Source organism: Thamnophis sirtalis, unplaced genomic scaffold, assembly GCF_051295495.1.
Source record: "Thamnophis sirtalis isolate CommonGarterSnake01/CBP01778 unplaced genomic scaffold, rThaSir2_p1.2 scaffold_3, whole genome shotgun sequence".
NCBI classification, from domain to species: Eukaryota; Metazoa; Chordata; class Lepidosauria; order Squamata; family Natricidae; genus Thamnophis; species Thamnophis sirtalis.
The window spans coordinates 793,347-816,223 of record NW_028261383.1 but is presented as its reverse complement, the minus strand read 5'-3'; the positions used below and the strand labels follow the sequence as shown (position 1 = coordinate 816,223).

General features: G+C 47.7%; 1 pseudogene across 1 annotated transcript; it reads left to right on the top strand.

Annotated features, from left to right (window-relative positions):
- Window positions 1-1,966: 1,966 nt before the first annotated feature.
- On the top strand, window positions 1,967-22,677 carry LOC148046984 (uncharacterized; annotated as a pseudogene). The gene is made up of 3 exons (XR_015696176.1): window positions 1,967-2,404; window positions 8,429-9,891; window positions 20,015-22,677. The product of XR_015696176.1 is annotated as an uncharacterized LOC148046984 (transcript).
- Window positions 22,678-22,877: the final 200 nt, after the last annotated feature.

The following is a 22,877-nucleotide window of genomic DNA, read 5'->3' as shown; positions in this document are numbered from 1 at the left end:
CTCTTCAAGGGCAGCCCCATGTAGAGCAAAATGAAATATTAATTATCCAAACAGAGGGAATTTATAGGACAGGGGAGGCCATTGGACTCCCAGCATCATCCAGGTTTGATTTGGGGGGATCCCGGAGAAGCTTTGAGATGCTTTGGTCAAGACGGCTTGGAGAATGGCACAAAGCTGCAAAAGCCACCAGAGTGGAGATTAAGGTGACCCTGGGGTGAAGTCCAGGCCTGGGGGCAGTGGCAGTTGGCTGAAACTGCTGAAGGCCCCGTCCCCACCCCTTTAAGGCAATTATTGTGTGGGAAAGATTTTTCTGGACTGTCTATCTGGGTCTGGAGGTAAAAATGCCCTCCAGAAAACCTCCAGGTGCTCAGATGGCCAGACCCTCTTTCCGGGTGACAAACCACATCAGAGCTTGGGGTGTGGAAAATCTATTGCTTGAAATGAGACAATCTCTTTATGGATTTAAAGCTCCTTGGGAAGAAGGTCCAGTCCTGGGACACACAGAAGGTCAACTGTGAACCTCTGGATCTGGACACCTGGTTCCCCAGAAGTGGATCCCACTGTAGCACAAGACTGGAGGGGAGACGGAGTTCCCCTCGATGCTGCTCTTCCTCTGGGTCAGGATTCCCCCCCCTTCTTCTTCTACAGTGGCCCCTAAATCAGTCCAGGAAAAGAGCTGAGGGTGGGAATGGGGGGGTGGGTCTTTGGTGGCCTCCAAGCTTCGGTGTCTCCCTGGAGACGTCTCATTCCCCAACTGGGTAACATCATCAGGGCAGCAACCAACCACTGACTTCAGGAGCCCCAAGGATCCTTCAACTGTTACGGGGCCTTTTTGCACAACTCTTTCAGGGGCATCTGCAGAGCTTCAACTTCCAGCGCTCTCTCACAAACACATACACACAAACACAGCATTTCGGAGCACGTGGCCCTAGCTGAAAGGGGGAGGTGAAGGGGCGGGGCTTCAAAGAGTAGGCGGAGCCCGAGAGGAAGCCAGACGTCCCGCCTCCCCGCATCTCCCCTCCCATTGGCTCCGCTTCCCTTCGCCCGGCGAGGATCGGCGCTGGATCCCTCGGAAGAGGCTTCCGGATACCGCTCGGAGCAGGTGGGGCCGTTCTCCCTCCGGTCTCCAAGCCGCCGCTCCAGCCAGGAGATCTGCCCCCCAGGAGGAAGGGAGCTGCGGATCCCGCTCTTCGGCTCGCAGGCTTTTCCTCGGGGAAATCCGGCTCTGGCTTTGCCTGCAAGGAGTGGATCCCTCCCTTCCCTGCAAGGGAAACAAGGGGGCTCCGTCCCCGGGCTGGATCTTTTTCCTCCTCGCCCGGCCAAGACTCCCCTTGGGGGATCCGGGAAGCAGCTTTGGGTAAGTTGTTTCAGGAGGTCTCTCTGTGATCCGTCTCTGAGCATGCGTACTGAGCAAGTGCATTTGGAAAACAAAAGTGTAAATTGCGCTTTAAAACATTTACTGGGATTTGTAATGTGTTATTAACACCCTCTGACCTCTTTGCAACGGGGAGGGGAAAAGAAAGAAGTTTAAATTAGTTGACTTGAGCTGATGTTTTCTTGAGCCACAAAAGAGATCCTCTTTCTTTGAGCTCTTTCCTCTGAAAGGCGGAAAAACCCTTTGTTTTTATGCTAATCTCTACTTTGCTTCTGCTTTAAAAAGATGGGCAGAATTTCTAAACTTTGTATTTTCCTTCTGTTGCCCAGAAGAGGCTGGGATGTAGGAGCCCCTCCTTGGTGGGTGTTTTCCTAAGCACAAAGGAAGTTTTGAGGGGGGTCTTGTGAGCAGCTGCTAGATAACAAGCGGATGGGCAGGAGGCTGCCTTTCCCAATTGTACATAAATTCCTATACATTCCATAAATTCCTAACTGGAATCTTGATTGCTTTGCAGCCTCTAAAAAGAGCAGGAAAGATCAGCCCTTTTCACACATGCTCTGCCCCATCTGATCTCTCTCCTCTTCCACTGAGATTTCCTAGGCACAATTATGCTTTGGCCCCTGTTGGACTTAAGCCTTTCTTTCATTTTGTCTTATTCGGATCTTCTTGAATCTATCTCCATTATTTTGTATCCTGATCCAATACTCTTATTTTTGCCTCCAGAATCCAGATCACTTCCGGATTATGTTCAATATCACTGTTGGCATCTGAGCCTTTTTTTTTCATTTCTCTTTGCAGGAGACCAGTGAGTCTGTGAGGCTGTGAACCCCACAAAGGAGAAAGTTCCTGGATTGCGATCCACCAACCTTTGGCCAGGACTCCGTTCTAGAGAATTTGGAAATTGTGGCCTGGATGAAGAAGCAGCTTCCTGCACAAAAAGGGCCAATTGATTAAGGAGAAACCAAACTGGTCAGCAGTGAGGGTCATACCTGGCCTTGGCCCAGAGACCTCTTCATGGCAACTTTAAAAGTGAGTAAACAAATCTTGGGTTAAATCTTGGTTTGGAGAACAAGTGTCCATTTTTTAAATCTATATTTGACAAATGAGCAATGCAGAAAAAATGGGTTTTGCTCCCAAGGTGAGGGTATAATGTAGTTCCATTGGGGACTATACCTTGAATGCGGTTGGTCAGCCAGTTGCAAATCTACCAGGTGGTGATCCTATGCCACATTTTGTTTATCCCGGCAAGAACTAAGTTGCGGTCTACTTTGTCACATGCCTCACTGAAGTCCATGTATTTTATGTAGACAGAATTTTTATTGTTTTGTCAAAGAATGCAATAAGGTTTTCTGCCGTGGTCTCTTTTTGACAAACCCATGTTGGCTTGTAATAATAGCTTTGTTTGTTTCTAGGCTTTGGCAGATCCAATGCTTGATTATCTTTTCCAGGCTCTTCCAGGGACTGATGCCATAATGTTTGGTTTTTAATTTCCTTGATCCAATTCCCCTCCCCCTTTTTTAATCTTTATTTTATAAAATGTACAGTGTCACGAGGAAGGCCGGATTGAGAAGTCATGGTGGGATGAGGCTCATATGAGCCAAAGTGAGAAGAAGCAGGAAAAGGGGATAAGAATCAGAAATGGGTTGTTTACATCAGCCTGAACTCTTTTTCCTTCTCTTTTGCTGATGTGAAGCCTTAGTTTATTTTATTGTCATTGCACCTCGTACAACAAAATTAAACGCCACCTTCAGTGTATATTATAACTATAAAGTAAAATAAAACAAAAACACTCATCCTTTGCATTTTATGCAACTGAATTGAACCCCCCTGATATTGCATTAATATTGCACTATAAAGTAGAATTCAATCTGGTTACTGCCCTGGGATAGAAGTTGTTTTTCAGCTTCTTTGTCCTTGTTTTTATTATCCTGTACCGTCTGCCAGATGGTAATAGTTAAAAAAAAGAGTGCCCAGGATGAGATATGGATATTTAAGGAGGTTTTGAACTTTCTTAAGGCAGAGGGAGCTATAAAAACTCTCCCAAGGAAGGGAGAGGGCAAGCAATGATCCTCTGGGCAATGATGTTAACCCTCTGGAGAGCTGTCCTATCTGCCTCCATGCAATTGGCAAACCATACACAGGTGCAGTAGGTTAAAATACTCTTTGTGGTGCAGCAGTAGAAGGTCACTTAGTTTTTGGTAATTTCTGTAGTTTGTCCTGGACTTACCACAATTGGAGTCTTGGTCGTTGAGCAAAGTGGTCATTAAGTAAGATGTCACAGGAGAGCTTGGCTCAATGACTGCAACGTTGTACTCCTGATTGTGGTTGTGAAGCGATTTCACGTGTCGCTAAACAAAGTCCCAGGTAAGGAATGTGGGGTTGTCTGAAGGGAGCAGGAGAGGCCTGGTGATTCCCAGGCAAAAGGCCGCCTTCGACTTCAGGGCTCCTGGACAACCTAAGAGATGCTTTGGGACACATTGCTTGGAAACAGTGCGGAACATGCAGCTTAGAAAATGGAGCTAGGTTGCAAAGGCCTCCAGTCTGGGGATTAAGGGCGCATCTCTCAGTGACAGTGGTGACCCTGGGGTGAAGTCCAAATCTGGGGACAATGGCAGCTGCCTGAAACTGCTGAAGGCCCCACCCCCCCTTTTAAGGCAATTATTATGTGGGAAATATTTTTCTGGACTGTCTACCTGGGTCTGGAGGTAAAAATGCCCTCCAGAAAACCTGTGGGAGAGGCTGAGTTTGGGTCGGTCCCCACTTTCAGCCCAGAGCTCATCAGGCACAGCCGGAGGGCAGAGGCAGCCATGGGGGTTCATCTCAGGCAGCCATTCAACTGCGCCATTTCAGAGTTACAATGGACCCCACCCACAAAAGCTATTCATGACCTGGATCCATAATGTGCAGGGACACACTTAAGGTTGAAAGTCTGTAGATATTTATTTAGATTTATTATATAATATAGAAACCACCCACATCACAAGTTACTTATTTCCCCTGTTGGCAAACATCTATGCTCTAAGTTGAGGATACTCACCTTGAACAAATTCTGGTCCTGATTATGGATTTGAATTCTTACATTCATCCTATCAAAAACAGCACCACAAAAAAACAGATTAGGAACACAAGTTGAAATAGGGAAGAAAATGGTAAGTGAGCACCTGTCTACCTTAGACAAGTTCAAATCACCAGGACTGGATGGATTACACCCCAGGGTTCTGAAGGAACTGCCGGACGAGATCACAGAACCACTGAACTATATCTTTCAGAGATCCTGGAGCACCAGGAAACTGCCAGAGGACTGGAAAAGAGCTGATATAGTTCGCATCTTCAAAAAAGGGAAATAAATAGATCGAGGAAACTACAGACCTATCAGCCTGACCTCAATAACAGGGAAGATTCTGGAAAAGATAAGCAATGAATCAACAAACACCTAGAAGGAAACAGAGTAATAACCAAAAGCCAACAAGGGTTTGTCAAAAACAGATCATGCCGGACTAATCTTATTGTATTCTTTGACAATGTGACAAAATTAGTGGACCAGAGGAATGCCGTCAATATACCGTATTTTCACCCATATAACTCGCGGGTTATATGCGTTTTTACATGCACAGCACCCCACCCCCCCTCGCGGGGTATAAAAGTGGGCGGGGTATACGGAAAATATTTTACGCAGATTAACTACGGTAAAGGGAGAGCTTGGGAGTTCGAGGAATTGGGAGGCAGCTTTACCTCGGTTCCCCGTTCTCCATCGGGGGCACGTGCAACCAGACTGGAAAGGGCTGGGGAGACTTGGCTCGGCGGCTCGGGCTGGGGAAGGGTTGGAGGAACGGAGGAGAAGGAAACTGCTGAGATCGGGGGGAAGGAACGTGAGACGAAAGCCTGTGTGAGCTGCGGAAGCGTTGGAGGAACGGAGGAGAAGAAAACTGCTGAGATCGGGGGGAAGGAACGTGAGACGAAAGCCTGTGCGAGCTGCGGAAGGGTTGGAGGAACGGAACAGAAGGAAACTGCTGAGATCGGGGGAAGGAACGTGAGACGAAAGCCTGTGTGAGCTGCAGAAGGGTTGGAGGAACGGAAGAGAAGGAAACTGCTGAGATCGGGGGGAAGGAACGTGAGACGAAAGCCTGTGCGAGCTGCGGAAGGGTTGGAGGAACGGAAGAGAAGGAAACTGCTGAGATCGGGGGAAGGAACGTGAGACGAAAGCCTGTGTGAGCTGCAGAAGGGTTGGAGGAACGGAAGAGAAGGAAACTGCTGAGATCGGGGGGAAGGAACGTGAGACGAAAGCCTGTGCGAGCTGCGGAAGGGTTGGAGGAACGGAGGAGAAGGAAACTGCTGAGATCGGGGGGAAGGAACGTGAGACCCCACAGCCCATTGACCCCTCCATGTTTCCAACGTGGCCGGCCAAAAGCGAAGCGTGTGAAACGAGGCACAAGCCCGCGACCCCCAGAAGGAGGACTGGGGTACAGTCAGCTGGGTGACGATGACATTAAAGATACTTCCTTATGGCATAGTTTATACTCCTTCACTTCAGAGCGGGGCTAGGAGAGCTTTTCCTCCCACGGGGGGGAGGAAGGGTCCCTCCCTCTTACTTTCCGCCCATTGAGGTGAACCAGAGCCCTTCTTGAACCAGAGCCGCTTGCGTTGATATACTGCCCATCTATCCATCCATCCATCCACCCTTCCTAAATAACACCGAAACCTTTTACAAGAAAATCCGCTCAAATCCTCTTACAAATATCTGGGGATATGGATTTTTTCTTCTTTGGGGAAAAATATTTCCTTCCACTCCCCTCCAGAAGAACGGAGCTGATCTCGGAGTTTGGATTCTTAGGACTTAGGAGTCCCAGGGCGGTTTTCTCCCCCCGTAAAATCCCCCTTTTCTCCCACGATCCTTGCAGGCAAAGCGTTGAATTCCCTGTCAAAGAACAAACGGCAGGAAGGGAGAATCCTTCCTCCTTTATCGTAGGAAACGTTTCTGAGGTTTATGGAGCTTAAAGGTTCAAGTGCAAGAAAACGGGAAAGAAAAAATGAAAGAGAGAGGGGGGGTGCCGTTCTTGACTTCCGCAGGACTTCTTGTCGTCCTCCCCCCCCCGAGCTGTAATACACATGCTCGTTCAAACACACACAAGCACGCACACACACACACACACAAAACACACAGGCGCGCGCGCTGCCCGTCTGCCTTGCTAGCGAAGGGCGAACGCCGCGGAGCGCTCTCATTTAGCAGGCGCGGGCAGGGGGGTTTTTGGGGCGAGAGAGGGGTGGTCGAGAGGTGAAGAAGCGGAGGGTGAGGCGTTGGGCTCCGGTTGGTATGGAGAAGGGTGAGCAATTGTCTTTTGGGTCTTTTTTGGGGGGGGGGGGGAGATTGGCACGGTTGGGCTCTCCTTCTTCCTTCTGATCACCTCTTCAACTGACTGTTCGGGCTGTGCAGTTCCGCCCGCAGGCGATGCCCCTTTGATCCGAACCGCGTCTCCGCTCCCTCGTGCCAAATAGCAGCAAAAGATACAAAGAGCAGGTGGAGAGTACTCTTCAACATCTTCAACAATGATTTGGATGAGTGAGGGGATCGACGGGGAACTCATCAAATTTGCAGATGACACCAAGCTGGCAGGAATAGCCAACACTCCAGAAGATAGGCTTAAGATACAGAAGGATCTGCACAGATTTGAACATTGGGTGCTAGCCCACAAAATGAAATTCAGTGGTGAAAAAAATAAGGTTCTACATTTAGGCAAGAAAAACGAAATGCACAGGTACAGTATAGGTGGGACCTTGCTCAATAGTAGTAACTGTGAGAGGGATCTTGGAGTCCTAGTGGACAACCATTTAAATATGAGCCAGCCGTGTTCAGCAGCTGCCCAAAAAGCCAACACAGTTCTAGGCTGCATAAACAGAGGGATAGAATCAAGATCACGTGAAGTGTTAATACCACTTTATAAGGCCTTGGTAAGGCCACACTTGGAATATTGCATTCAGTTTTGGTCACCATGATGTAAAAGGTTGTGGAGATTCTAGAAAAATTGCAGAGAAGAGCAACAAAGATGATGAGGGGACTGGAGACTAAAACATATGAAGAACGGTTGCAGGAACTGGGTATGCGACTGCGTGGGTGTGGCCAATTTAAGAGATCATTAATGCACACAAAATAAACTTTATTTTATTTTTTTGCACCTCGGGGTGTTTTATTTGCTTTTGTTTGCATGTTGCTCTTTTGGTTGACTTTTCTTTTTACTAGACCATTTTTTTCAGTTGCCTAAGAGTCTAGTGGCCCACTTCCACATTTGCAGCAATTCTTCTCAGCCCCAAGGAGCTTGCGAAATCTCTCTTTTTTTCTTTCTCTCTTCCTGTCTCTCTTTCTCTCAATCCTTCTGTCTTTTTCTCTCCCTCTCTTCCTGTCTCTCTCTTTTGCTCTCTCCCCACTTTCTCTTTCTTTCTCTGTCTGTCTCTGCCTCTGTCTCTCTGTTTCTCTGAATATCTTCTGGGGGAGGAGGAGGTCAAAAATGGGTCCCTTTTTTTACTTTCCCGCCTCCTGGGCATCCATGCAAGCCAAAAATGGGCTAAAATGGCCCAATTTCTTTTGCCACCTGCACTCCGTTTTTCATCTCCCCAACCTCCAGAAGCATTCTGCAGATCAAAAATGGGTGAAAGCAGCCCATTTTCTTTGCCTCCTGGGGCATCTATGCTCTCCATTTTTCACCTACCCTGCCTCCAGAACCTCTCTGCAGGTGAAAATTGTTGGTCTTGCCTTCCAGTTCCAGCCCATGGGACTCACGAAGGTACGTTCTGCACTCGGCGAAAGGGTGAGTGGGCCGATGTGGGCGGGGCAGCCTCGTGGTCCTGTGCGGGCCGAATTAATGGCTTTGGCCGGCCATATGCAGCCCACGGCCCGTAGTTTGAGGACCCTTGTTATTAGCAATAGCACTTAGATACATAATGCTTTACAGCATTCTCTGAGCACTTTACAAATGACAGCATCTGGCCCTCAACAATTTTGTGATTTTTTCTGTTTCTCGAAAGGAAATAATGTTCTCATCTTCTTTTTTGTTCCACCAGCAGGAAAACAGCTGTGACCAAAAGTTTACCTGCAAGGCAACAAACAAGAGATAGTAGAAATTCCGCCCCAGGAAGCAGCCAAAGGGCCAGCATGAAGCGTGGGAAACTCTTGGATCCCCCACCAGACTCAAACAGCCCTCCAAGAACGGCCAAAAGACCCCATGAATGCTCAGAGTGTGGGGAATCCTTTGCCCGCAGGTCCCTCCTTTTGACACACAGGAAGGTCCATGTGGGAAGTGGATCAAGTCAAGGATTGGAGGGTGAGAAATCTTGCACTGGGAAAAACTCCAAAGATCTCAGGAGTCCCCCAACACTAATACCCTATAAATGTGAGGAATGTGACTTATGCTTTGGTCACAAGTCAAGCCTTCTTACACATCAGAAAATCCATACTGGAGACAAACTTTATCAATGTATGGAATGTGGGAAATCTTTCAGCAGAAATTGCATTCTCAGACAGCATGAGATGATTCACACAGGGGAGAAACCTTACAAGTGTTGGGAATGTGGGAAGAGTTTTTCTCAGAAGGCAAATCTTTTGGCCCATGAGAAGATCCATGCAGGAATAAAGTCTTACAAATGCTTTGAGTGTGGAAAATGTTTCAACCAGAGTGCAGGTCTTCGGAGTCATGTGAAAATACACAGAGGGGAGAAAAATGAAAAGTGCCTCGAATGTGGGAAATGTTTTACCTGGAAATCAAACCTGGTGCGACATCAGAGAATTCACACTGGAGAGAAACCCTTTGAATGCCCAGAATGTGGGAAACGATTTATGGTTTCTGCTAACCTTAAGAGACACCAGATGAGTCACAAAGGAGAGAAACCCTATGAATGTGGGGAGTGTGGGAAATGTTTTGTTACACGAATAGAGCTTCAGGTTCATGAGAGAATCCACACAGGGGAGAAGCCGTACAAGTGTGAGGAGTGTGGGAAATGCTTCTCCCAAAAACAAAACCTTGTAAGCCATCAGAGGCTCCACACAGGAGAGAAGCCATACAGATGCATAGAATGTGGAAAATCTTTTGCTCAAAGTGGAGCCCTTTGGAGACATCATAAAACCCACACAGGGGAGAAGCCACATCCATGCAACGAATGTGGAAGATTTTATCGTACCTCATCAGCCCTTAGACGTCATGTGAAAACTCACACGGGGGAAAAAAACTGCAAATGTTTGGACTGTGGGAAAGCATTTGCTCAGTTATTTCACCTTAGAAAACACAGCTGAATCCATACAGGAGAGAAGCCCTATAAATGCTCAAGAGTGCGATAAACGTTTTTCTCAGAAACGTACTCTCTTAAAGCATCAGCGAATCCACACTGCGGAAAAACCATATAAATGTCTTGAATGTGGGAAATGTTTTGCCCAACCTTCAGCACTTCGGATGCACACCAGATATCACACAGGAGAGTGGCCTTACAATTGTGCAGAGTGTGAGAAACCTTTTCACAGCAAATCAAAGCTAAAAATACATTAGAAAGTCCATAGCAGATAAATATCTTCAGCGGTGAAGAACATTGGAAACTTTTTTTTAAAGCCCCATCTTATAATTCAGCCGGAACTTCACAGAGTGATAGAAGGGAATTCCTATGAATGTTTGGCCTGGGGAAAATGTTTTTGCTAGGGAAACAACTTCAAATTCTCTGAGAATTACACATTGAGGGAAAAGGCCATAAATATTCGGAGTGTGAGGATGTTTTGCTCTGAAAACAGCATTAATATATTACCAGAGTGATTACACAAAAGATATCAATTCATGAGGAGTATATATAATGTTTTGCAGAATACAGATAATTCCCGGTTTGCAACCACAACTGGAAATGGATTTCTGGTTGTAAGTCATAAATCAAGGGACCCAGATATTATTTTTTACTAGAGCTTTGTTGATCAATGAAGAGAATTGAAGATTTAGAGAGGAGAAAGCCATGTTGAATATGCTGGCTCAGGATGAAGAAGAAAAGATTATTTCTTTACTATCTTTTGGGGAAGGTTATTTTTTCCTTTTATCACATTGTCTTTGTCATATGTGCACATACTTACATGCTGTATATTCCCACAAAGTCATATTTAAACATTTTATATAGATTTCCCTTATAAGTAGTTCCGATTGTCAACTTACAGTTTCTTTCCCACAGTTTTTTGCCATTTGTCTAGTTCTATAGTTATCCAAAAAAAATTTCCCCATTCTATCATTGTCTCTTTTACCTGTTCATCTTCCATTTTAGGCTTAACCAAAAATGTATATTTTCTTTATTATCTTTTCATCTACCGCTAACATTATTTGATCAAATACTGTTTGTTCTTTATAGAAACCATAAGTCTTAATATCTTTATATCTCGATTGTATTTGCATATGTGGCCACCATGGTAGGTCCACATCTTGATTCTGTAGCTCTCGTTGGGTTTTTAAGTTTCCCTTCCACATTCAGGATATATTTATATGTTAACTTTTTTTTAGAGATTTACTACATTTGGATGGATAAATGCTTCCATTGTTGAGGGCCATACTGGTATTTCCTTGTAAATGTTTCCTTCCACCTTTTCCCATACTAGGAGCAGAGCATTTCTTATCTGATGTCTTTGGAAAATCTTTGGAGTTTTATTTTTATCATACCATAAAAAGGCATGCCATCCTATTTTTATGGGGATTGTTTGGAATAGAAAAAGTAGCCTTGGCATAATCTTCATTTGTATAGTTGCAATCCTTCCTACCATTGATATCTGCAAATTTTTACATTTTTCCACTTTGATTTGTTGGAGTGGTCGTGTATAATTATCTTCTTTGATTGTTACACATCTTGCTGTTAAATATATTCCCAAGTGGAGTTGCATTATATATAAGAAATAATTACCTCTCTACAGAAATAGAGCACAACAATGATGAGAACTATCTTGAAAGCATTTGGGCCAATATTAAAGGTTGGGGGGGGAGGGGAAATGACATTGCCATAGGTCTATACTACTGGCCACCCAACCAAGCAGAGGAAGTAGATGAACTTTTTGCTAATCAGTTAACTAAGGTATGTAGAAAACACACCACAATAGTAGTGGGGGATTTTAACTACCCTGACATCAACTGGGAAATAAACTCTGGGGAAGCAACTTAGAACTGAGGAGAAATTTCCTGAGAGTTAGAACAATTAATCAGTGGAACAGAAGTTGCCTCCAGAAGTTGTGTATGCCCCAACACTGGAAGTCTTTAAGAAGATGTTGGACAGCCATTTGTGTGAAACGGTATAGGGTTTCCTGCCTAGGCAAGGGGTTGGACTAGAAGGCCTCCAAGGTCCCTTCCAACTCTGCTATTGTATTGTTGTATACTGCAAATTCTTTGTCAATTCAACTGTTTTTCTGTAAGATTTTTAACTAAGGTATTAGTTTTGTCTGTGTTTCTTTTCAGTCCTGCAACTTTCCCATATTCTTTTATTTTTCCCATTAACTTGGGAGGCCCATTTCCAATGGTCCTTATAGAACAAGGGTAGTCAACCTTTTTATACCTACCACCCACTTTTGTATCTCTGTTAGTAGTAAAATTTTCTAACCGCCCACCGGTTCCACAGTAATGGTGATTTATAAAGTAGGGGAGTAACTTTACTTTATAAAATTTATAAAGCAGAGTTACAGCAAACCCCTATCGCCCACCATGAAAACTGGAACGCCCTCGAGTGGACGGTAGGGACCAGGTTGATTACCACTGTTCTGGAATAAATACTGAATCATCTGCCAATGAAAATAAAAAGAAATCTTGCTTTGAGGACTCAGCCAGTCTACCTACTTCCCCCCTTCCTTCCCCCTCTCAGGGCTTGTGGCAGCTCTGAGGCAGCCAAAGATGGCTTCAGCCAGGTTCCCTCCAGAGTGGGCACAATGCAGTGCTCAATCCCTTCTCCTTTTCCCAGCGTCCTCCATAAGCTTCCGCAGGGGAGCAAGCAGTTTTCCTGGACGGGTGAAGAAACATCCTTCTCGACTCCTGGGTGTTTCTAGCAGAGTCAGCATTGTGTGTGTGACAATATTGTGCAATATTCGATTTACTGCGAATTGTAAATGGATACCACATTGTGTTTCGTGTGACCCAAAATTCAGTTACTGTGAGATTGTCCTGTGCACAGTTCTCTTTTTAACCTTAAATAAATAAATCTACTCCCAAACAACTCCACTTATCTAATCTGGGAGAACCAGTCTGGCCTAGTGGTTAGGGCCCGGGGCTAGAAAGCTGGAGGCTGAATTCAAGTCCCTCCTTGGCCTTGGGGGGCCTCCTGGGTGACCTGGGGCCAGTCACCCTCTCAGCCTAACCCACCTCACAGGGTTGTTGTGAGGAAAATAGGCAGAGGAAGGTGTGTGAGATATCTTCGCTGCCTTGAGTAATTGGTAAAACTAATAAAGGCAGGATGTAAATAAATAAAAATTATTTTAAGGCAGCATGAATTCTGGGAGCTGAAGTGCCCCCATCTTCAAAGATGACCATTCCCAACCAACAACCAGGACATCCAGTATAGCCTAGTGGTTAAGGCCCTGCGTTGGAAAGCCTGAGGTCATGGGTTCCAGTCCTGCCTTGGCCATGAAAGGCTGATGGGCAACCTTGGGCCAGCCTCTCTCTCAGCATAACCCATCCCACAGGGTTGTTGTGAGGCAACTAGGTGAAGGAAGATCCGTGGGATATATTCACTGTCTTTGACTTATTTGTAAAAATAATAAAGGTGGATATAAATTTTAAAAATCATTTCCATTCTGCAGGGGCTTGGCTGATTGTTTCCCCCTTGCAGGGCGTTGCCTCCATGGGAAGAAGGAGGAGATCTGGGTTCTTCCCCCAAACATTCCTCTTTCCTGTCTTGGGGCCCCCGCTTCCAGCCTGCAGAGAGGGACACTCTTCACATGGGCAGAGGCATCCTCCATGCCCACCGGAGGAACAGAGCCGATTGCGGAGATTAGAGGGGAGGGGCGAGGGGGAAGGACACGCCCCTCCCCTCCCCCTCGCTGCATATCCGGTTCCCTCCGGGGATTCCCGCTTCTTCCTCGGAGGATCGGCGCTGGATCCCACTCGGGGCAAGTGAGGGTGCCCTCCGGCCTCCAGGCTGCCCCTCCTCCCAGGAGATCCTCCCCCCGCCAGGAGGAAGGGAGCTGCGGATCCCGCTCTTCGGCTCGCCGGGTTTTCCTCGTGGAGATCCGACCTCTGGCGTTGCCTGCAGGGAGCGGATCCCTTCCTTCCCTCCAGAGGGACAAAGAGGGCTCCGTCCCTCGGCTGGATCTGCCCCCTCCTCCCCCGGCCAAGGTTCTCCGGCTGGATCCGGGAAGGAACCTTTGGGTAAGTTACTTTCAGAAGGTCTCTCTGTGGTCCGTCCGAGGTCTCCGAGCAAAGAAATCCCGCGTGTGCAGTTGCGAAAAGGGAGCTTTAAAACTTGAGGTTTGTAATGTGCTCTTAGCACAGATTGACTGTTGAATACTGGCTTGCGGGCGGAGCCGGTTCAATGTCTTCCCTGATTGGCCGAGACACTCGACGCCCCATTGGCTCACTGCTCAAACCCGGGGGTATAAATGTTTGGCGCGAACCACGCCAGGTTAATCATAGTTTACTCTGCTAGAATAAAGGTTGCTGTTTTACTATCTTCTTGTCGCCTCCTCCTCCTTCCGCTCCAAGATGTAAAACTGGCGACGAAGGTGGGATAAGATTCCCGTGACCACAGAGAAGAACAAACCAGCTTGCCTCCGCGTTTGAATCATACTTTTCAGGTTAGGAACGCCGGCAGCGAACAAAAATCTTCTCTGTTTCTTCTTTCCTTTTCCCTGGCTTTTGCATCAGAATGGCAACAGCGCTTCCTCCTTTCGCGCCGTTTGGGTCTGCGGGAGAATCCTGGGACGGCTTCATGGAGCGTTTTGAATGCTATTTAATCGCGTCAAAGAACAGGGCACAGACTGACGAGGAGAAGTGCAGCTTTTTCCTGTCTTGCTGCGAGCCCTCTATGTTTGCTTCTGCGAGAGCCCTGGCCGCTCCGAGGCCAGCTTACAAACTTGGGTGGGACGAGCTAATGTCCAGGTTGAGGGACCATTACGCCCCCTCACCTTCTTTGATTGCTCGTCGGTTTACTTTTCGCCGCCGAGTGCAGAAGCCTAGCGAATCTATCAGTCAGTTCCTCGAGGCATTGCGCACAGTGGCCGCCCAATGCGATTTTGCAGACCTAGAGGAGAATCTTGTGGAGCAGTTTGTATGCGGGGTCCGCGACGTACAATTGCGCAGCCGTATGTTCCGGAACCACAAGATTACTTTGGCGCAAGCTGTGGAGACTGCGCGAGCAGCAGAACTTTCTGAACAATCCACGGCCGACATGGAACGCCTTCAGCTGAAACCTTTCACGCAAACCGCTGCGGGGCCTTCCAATCAGACGAACCTCGTTGACGACCTCTCCCCCACGGAAGACGAGGAGGAGGAAACCGTCGGACAGATGAGGACGCAGCCGAAGCAGAGGCCACATCAGCAACCACCGACGTCCGTTCAGCCAGCTTCAAACATGCCTTGCCGTGGATGCGGCGGCCGCCACAGCCGCGTATCTTGCCCGTTTCGTTCCGCTGTCTGCCGCCGTTGCCGAGGAGAAGGACACCTCGCCAAGGTTTGCCGGGCTCTCTTGCCAGCCCCATCGTTCATGCAGCCCAGCAACCAGCGTCAGACATTGCAACGCCGCCAACAACCACGTCCAGCGAGGCGAGCTGAGGACTGCTATTCAACCCACCAGCTCCCTAGTGCTGGGTGCGTAGTCTATCAGGCTTCCCACGTCCCTGCCGGCGGTCGCAAAATTAGCACCGTCGTTCGTCTTGAAGGTCAGCCTTGCCAAATGGAGGTGGACTCCGGGTCTTCCCGTTCCCTTTTATCTTGGGCTTTGTTTTCCCGCCTTTGCCCTAGGGTTCCTCAGAGTAAATTGCGCCCTGCCGGGGTCTCCCTCTTAGATTACCAGGGAAATGGGATTCCCACGGCAGGAATATTCCACATCCGGGTGGAATACGGAGATTTTAAAGGGAAACTTCCAGTTTTAATTGTTAAGGATAACCTGCCCGCTCTTCTGGGGTTAGATTGGTTCCCCGTTTTGGGCCTCACTATAGAAGGGGTGCATAGGATAGTTCCCCGTGCCGTAGATAGCGTTTTGGATGAGTTCGCAGATGTGTTCGATGGGAAATTAGGTTGTTATAAGGGCACCCCCATTTCCCTTTGCCTCAATCCCCAGGTCGCGCCTATTAGGCTGAAGGCACGTAGGGTTCCTTTTGCATTGAGAGCAAAGGTAGATGCTGAATTGGATAAGCTTATAGAGCAGGGGGTAATAGAGCCCGTAGATCATGCCCTTTGGGAAACCCCTATAGTCCTCCCGGTCAAACCCGACGGATCGGTGAGGATATGTGCCGACTATAAGTCGACCATCAACTTGGCCCTGCAGGCAAATCCATATCCTGTTCCTGTAGTGCAACATCTACTTCACTCTTTGGGGCAAGGCCGCATTTTCGCCAAGCTGGATATGGCACAGGCCTATCAGCAGCTTCCCGTAGACGATGATGCGGCTACAGCCCAGACCATTGTTACCCATCGCGGGGCTTTCCGTTGCCGCCGCCTCCAATTTGGCGTTTCGGTTGCCCCAGGGATATTTCAGAGCCTCATGGAGCGGTTGCTCCATGGGATCCCAGGCGTCGTTCCTTATTTTGACGACGTCCTGGTTGCAGCCCCTAGCCACCTGGAACTCCTAAAAACACTGCGGGAGGTTCTTACACGTTTTAGGGAGGCTGGATTGAAGTTAAAGCGCAGCAAGTGCGAAATTGCTGTTCCCCAAGTAGAGTTTTTGGGATTCCTTATTGATGCACAGGGCATCCACCCCACTCCCTCGAAAGTTGCGGCCATAAAAAACGCTCCTGCACCCACCTCGAGGGCGGAATTGCAGGCGTTCCTGGGGCTTTTAAACTTTTATGCCCCTTTTATTCCCCACAAGGCGTCGTTAGCTGAACCGTTACATCGATTGCTTGACCGGTCAGCGGCCTGGAAATGGGGTAGCCGTGAAGCGCAGGCGTTCGCGGCTATAAAGGACATTTTAACCTCGTCAGCAGTCCTAATTCAATATAGCGACAGGATGCCCCTAGTTTTAACGTGTGACGCCTCTCCCTATGGCATAGGGGCGGTCCTGAGCCATGTTCTCCCGAACGGCTCAGAGGCTCCTATAGCTTTCTACTCCCGGACGCTCTCGTCAACGGAGCGAAATTATAGCCAAATTGACAAAGAAGCTCTAGCTGCAGTGTCCGGTATTAAGCGTTTTCATGACTACCTTTACGGTAGGAATTTCACCCTTGTTACGGATCACAAGCCGCTTTTAGGCCTATTGGCGGGCGATAAGCCAACCCCCCCCATTTTGTCTCCCCGCATGACACGTTGGACTGAGTTTTTAGCGGCGTATTCATATGCGCTGGTATACCGTCCGGGTAAGCAGCTAGGGCACGCAGACGCCCTGAGTCGTTGCCCTTTGCCACAGACGGACACAGCCCTCGTGCCTTCTCTCTCCATTTTGTCTATTGCTGAATCCGATCTCCCCGTTTCAGCCGCGGATGTTGCAGCTTGCACAAAGGCTGACCCCATTTTGTCCCAAGTAGCTTCATGGGTGTTGAGGGGGTGGCCCGAAAAAAAGGTAGCGGAAGAATTTCGACCGTTTAAGGCACGACAAGCCGAACTTGCCCTTCACGGGGGTTGCCTTGTTTGGGGGGATAGGGTAGTGATCCCCAAAGTTCTACGGGCACGAATCCTGCCCGCGCTCCATAAAAATCACCCAGGTATAGCGCGAATGAAAGCTTTAGCCCGTAGCTATGTGTGGTGGCCCTTGTTAGACTCGGAAATCGCAGATTATGTAGGTCGATGTAGAATATGCCAAAATTCTAGGCCGAATCCCCCCACAGCCGCCCCTCGTGAGTGGGAAATCCCTAGAGGCCCATGGTCCCGTTTACACATTGATTTTGCCGGTCCCTTTCACGGCCGAAACTTTATGATAGTGGTTGATGCTTACTCTAAGTGGGTGGAGTTGGTAATCATGACCTCCACTACGGCAGAGAGTACCGTGAGGGCTCTTCGTAAGATGTTCGCCACACACGGGCTACCAGATGTGATAGTTTCAGACAACGGGCCCCAGTTTACCTCCACTATGTTCCAAGAATTTTTGGCAGAGCAAGGGATTAGACACGCGGCCACAGCCCCGTATCATCCAGCTAGTAACGGTAGGGCGGAGCGCGCAGTTCGCTCAGCTAAAGAAGCTTTGGGCCGCATGGACCAGGGTGACTGGCAGGAGAGAGTGGCGGCCTATCTCTTGAGCCAGCACTCTACACCCTGTCCAACAACTAATAAAAGTCCTGCGGAGCTCTTGATGGGTAGGAGATTGCGAACCCCCCTAGATAGGCTCCATCCACTTTATGCAGGGGATTTACCGAGCAACTTGGGGGCCCTTCCGTCCCATACGTTTAAGTTAGGGGATCCTGTTTGGGCTCGTTCCTTTTCAGGGGATCCACGGTGGGTTCCCGCAACAATCACAGCTTTGACTGGCCCCTGTTCCTTCAGGGCCGGTCTGGCCGACGGAACGCAATGGAGGCGCCACCTGGACCAGTTAAGGCGCCGCCTCCCTGCGGAAATAGACGGCCCGGGCCCCCCAGACATTCGCCCTCAGCGTGAGCTACCCTTGATGACCTTATCCCCAACGGACTGCCTTTCCTCGGGGAACGGGGGACAAGCCGATACGAACTTTTCGGACAGACGTGCCTCATTTGGCCATTCTTTCCCTCAAAGCCTTTATCGAGACTCTGACCATATATTCCAACCAGATTGTACGGGTCCATCGTCGGATACTCCGGCTGTTGCGGAGATACCATCTCAGACAATTGGAGCGCCATCTCTCGGGGCCGCATCACAGGATCACCGTTCCGCCACAGACTTGCCTCTGTTGGCGATTCCCCCCCCGACGACAGCTGCCGGGGAGCTACGAAGGTCGGGACGAGAGCGGCACCGTCCCACCTACCTACAGGACTATGTTTGCCCTTCGTGAGGGTACTTGACTAGGGGGGGAGGGGTGTTGAATACTGGCTTGCGGGCGGAGCCGGTTCAATGTCTTCCCTGATTGGCCGAGACACTCGACGCCCCATTGGCTCACTGCTCAAACCCGGGGGTATAAATGTTTGGCGCGAACCACGCCAGGTTAATCATAGTTTACTCTGCTAGAATAAAGGTTGCTGTTTTACTATCTTCTTGTCGCCTCCTCCTCCTTCCGCTCCAAGATGTAAAATTGACCTCATTGCAATGGGGAGGGGAGAGTTCGGGGGGAAGAATGGAATGAATTAAATGAATTGAATTGATTCTATCCCTCTGTTTATGCAGCACCGCCGGCTCATATCTGAAAGGTTGTCCACTAGGATTCCAAGATCCCTCTCACAGTTAGTACTATGGAGCAAGGGATCACATATACTGTGCCTGTGCGTTTTGGTTTTTTTTTGCTTAAGTGTAGAACCTTACTTTCTCCTTCTTTTGCCCCTAAGGGTCAGTGATGTGGCCTTTCATGGCGGATGTTTTACAAAGCAACGGTGCTCTCCTCTGCTTCCCTCCTACTCCCTGAGGGACTGGCATGAAGAGTGGGGGGAGGCAGAATACTTGGGGGTGGGGGAAGGAACAGAACTAAGGGCAGTATCTCCTCCAGATGCTGCTTCAAGATCAGCCGGCATCCCTCTTCATACCAAACTGCTTGGAGACCTTGCCTAAACCTCTTTAGTTGTGGGGTGAGGGAATGGAAGGAGATCAGTCTTTTTCACTCATCCTCTTCCCCCTCTGGTCTCTCTCGTCTTCCTTTGAGTTTTCCTACTTGCAACTGTGCATTGGTTCCTCTTGGGCTTCCATCTTGCTTGTTTTTGTTTTTTTTCATTTTGGCTCATCAATATCATGGTTAAATCTTGGTTCGGAACATAAGCAATTTTTCATGGTTCCAATTTGAGTCGGTCACCAGGATCAGAGGTTTTATCTTCCAAGCTTTCAGACTCATGCTGGAGCCCATCTTCGGTGAAGTTCTCTCTAGCAGAGTGTGTCCTGTTGTGTGTGTGTGCTCCACACACACAACCACACCACACCCAGAACAGCACACACTCTGCCGGAGGGAAGTTCCCTGAGGATGGGCTCCAGCACGAGTCCGAAAGCTCGGAAGACAAAACCTCTGGTCCCAGCAACCGGCCCAGATTGGACCCTGCAATTTCATCCTGGGATACGAATATTTACCTTCATTTGTGCTTTATTTTTATTGGACAAAACAACAAGGCAGTGAGGTTTTTTGCCTTAATTATTTGTCTTTCCTATAGGCAGTCTTCGATGTATGACTATAACTGGATTGCAATCCCACTGGTTGAGCAAAGCAGTAATTACTTGACAGGTCACATCACTGTTTGCTCAAGAACTGCAATTCTAAACTCAATGTTGCGGTTGTTATTAGCAATGGCACTTCGACTTAGATACTGTACATAGTGCTTTACAGCAGTCTCTGAGCAGTTTACAAATGTCAGCCTCAACAATTTTGTGATTTTCCATGTTTCTCGAAAGGAAATAATGTTCTCATCTTCTTTTTTGTTCCACTGGCAGGAACACAACTGTGACCAAAGCTTCACCTGCAAGACAACTGTCAACAGAAAGTAGAAAACAAGCACAAGGCAGCCACCGCCAGGAAAGCATGGAAGGCGGGAATCTCTTGGATCCCCCATCAGACACAAGAAGCACTTCAAAAACGGCCAAAAGAACCCATGAATGCTCAGAGTGTGGGGAATCCTTTGCTAGCAGGTCCCTCCTTTTGACCCACAGGAAGGTCCATGTGGGAAGTGGATCCAGTCAAGGTTTGGAGGGCGAGAAATCCTTCTCTAGAAGAGACACCAAAGAGAGAATCCACACAGGGGAGAAACGTTACAAGTGTTGGGAATGTGGGAAGAGCTTTTCTCGTAAGCCATATCTTACGATCCATGAAAAGATTCACGCAGGAATAAAGTCTTACAAGTGCTTTGAGTGTGGGAAATGTTTTATCCAGAGTTCAGGTCTTCGGAGTCATGTGAAAACACACAGAGGGGAGAAAAAGGAAAAGTGCCTTGAATGTGGGAAGTGTTTTACATGGAAATCAAGCCTGGGGCGACATCAGAGACTACACACCGGAGAGAGATCCTATGAATGCCCAGAATGTGAGAAACGATTTGTGGATTCTCATGACCTTCAGACACACCAGAAGAGGCATAAAGGGGACCTTCCCCATAAATGTGGGGAGTGTGGGAAAAGTTTTATTTCACCAGCCCAAGTTCAGATTCATCAGAGAATCCACACGGGGGAGAAACCCTTCAAATGTGGGGAGTGTGGGAAATGCTTTTCCCAAAAAAACACACTTGGAAGGCATCAAATGTTCCACACAGGAGAAAAGCCATACAGATGCGAAGAATGTGGAAAATGCTTTGTAGACAAGCGAGGCCTTTTGCGTCATCATAAAACCCACACAGGGGAGAAGCCATATCAGTGCAACAACTGTGGAAGATTTTATCCTACCTCATCAGCCCTTAGAAGTCATGAGAAAACTCACACAGGGGAAAAAAACTACAAATGTTTAGACTGTGGGAGACAATTTGCTGGGTCATCTGCCCTTAGAGTTCACAGCCGAATCCATACAGGAGAGAAACCTTACAAATGCTCAGAGTGTGATAATAGTTTTGCTCGGAGAGATTCTCTTGTGATGCATCAACGAATCCACACTGGACAGAAAGCTTATCAATGCCTGGAATGTGGGAAATGTTTCTGTAGAAAATCCACTCTCAGAAACCACGAGAGAATCCACACGGGAGAAACCTTACAAGTGTTGGGAATGTGGGAAGAGCTTTCCTCAGAACTCACAACTTTGGCTCCATGAGAAGACTCACGCAGGAATAAAATCTTACAAGTGCTTTGACTGTGGAAAAGGTTTCACCCAGAGTTCAGGTCTTCGGAGTCATGTGAAAACACACAGAAGGGAGAAAAAGGAAAAGTGCCTCGAATGTGGGAAAAGTTTTACCTCGAAATCAACCCTGTTGCAACATCGGAAACTTCACACTGGAGAGAGACCCTATGAATGCCCAGAATGTGAGAAACGATTTGTGGATCCTTATCAACTTCAGACACACCAGAAGAGGCATCAAGGGGACCTTCCCCATAAATGTGGGGAGTGTGGGAAAAGTTTTATTTCGCCATCCCAAGTTCAGATTCATCAGAGAATCCACACGGGGGAGAAACCCTTCAAATGTGGGGAATGTGGAAAATGCTTTGCTCAAAAAACAAATCTTGGAAGGCATCAAAGGTTCCACACAGGAGAAAAGCCCTACAGATGTGAAGAATGTGGAAAATGCTTTGTAGACAAGCGAGGCCTTTTGGGTCATCATAAAATCCACACAGGGGAGAAGCCGCATCAATGCAACGAATGTGGACAATTCTATCGTACCTCATCAGCCCTTAGTCATCATGAGAAAACTCACACAGGGGAAAAAAGCTACAAATGTTTAGACTGTGGGAGAGCATTTGCTCTTCCATCTTCCCTTAGAAGTCATAGCCGAATCCATACAGGAGAGAAACCTTACAAATGCTCAGAGTGTGATAATAGTTTTGCTCGGAGAGATTCTCTTGTGATGCATCAACGAATCCACACTGGAGAAAAACCATATAAATGTCTGGAGTGTGGGAAATGTTTTGCCCATTCTTCAACCTTTCGCATTCACACCCGAAGTCACACAGGAGAGTAGCCTCACAAGTGCACAGAGTGTGAGAAAGCTTTTCGTAGTAAAGGAAAGCTTAAAAAGCACCAAAAAGTCCATAGCAGAGATAAATCTCTTCAGTTGTGAACAATGTTGGGAACACTTTTCCCCCCCAACATTAAGTCACATCTTAACATCTTAAGTTGCTACAGTTGTAAGTCAAGGAACCAGATACTTCCATTATTTTTTACTAGGCTTTGTTGATCAATGGGGAGGACTGAAAATTTAGAGAGGGGAAAATGGGGTGAAGGGTGGAATGAATCTGGTGGTTTATTTAGTGGTAATAGTTTTGTTGTTGAATCTGCTGGCTGAGGATGAAAAGGGAAACTTTTCTTTTTCCTATTATCTTTTTGGGAGGGATTTTTTCGCTTTTTTCATTGTCTTTTTCCTATATTCACACACAAATATTTGTATTAACTTTCTTTCCGTGCATATAATCCTTAATAAAAGTATTGTTCAAAATAACCAAGAGGGCCTTTTTCAGGAGATGGACTGGGAGGGGTTGCAACACACAAAATGGCAGTCAGATTGTGAGATATTTGTGCAGCCAAAGTGGGCTGAGGAACTTCTCGGACTTCACTGGATGAGGAAATGGGTGGAAGGGAGGAGGAGGAAGGCCTTCACTATGGTTCCCTGCAGCTACTAGAAGGTGGAGCCACGCTTCTCAGG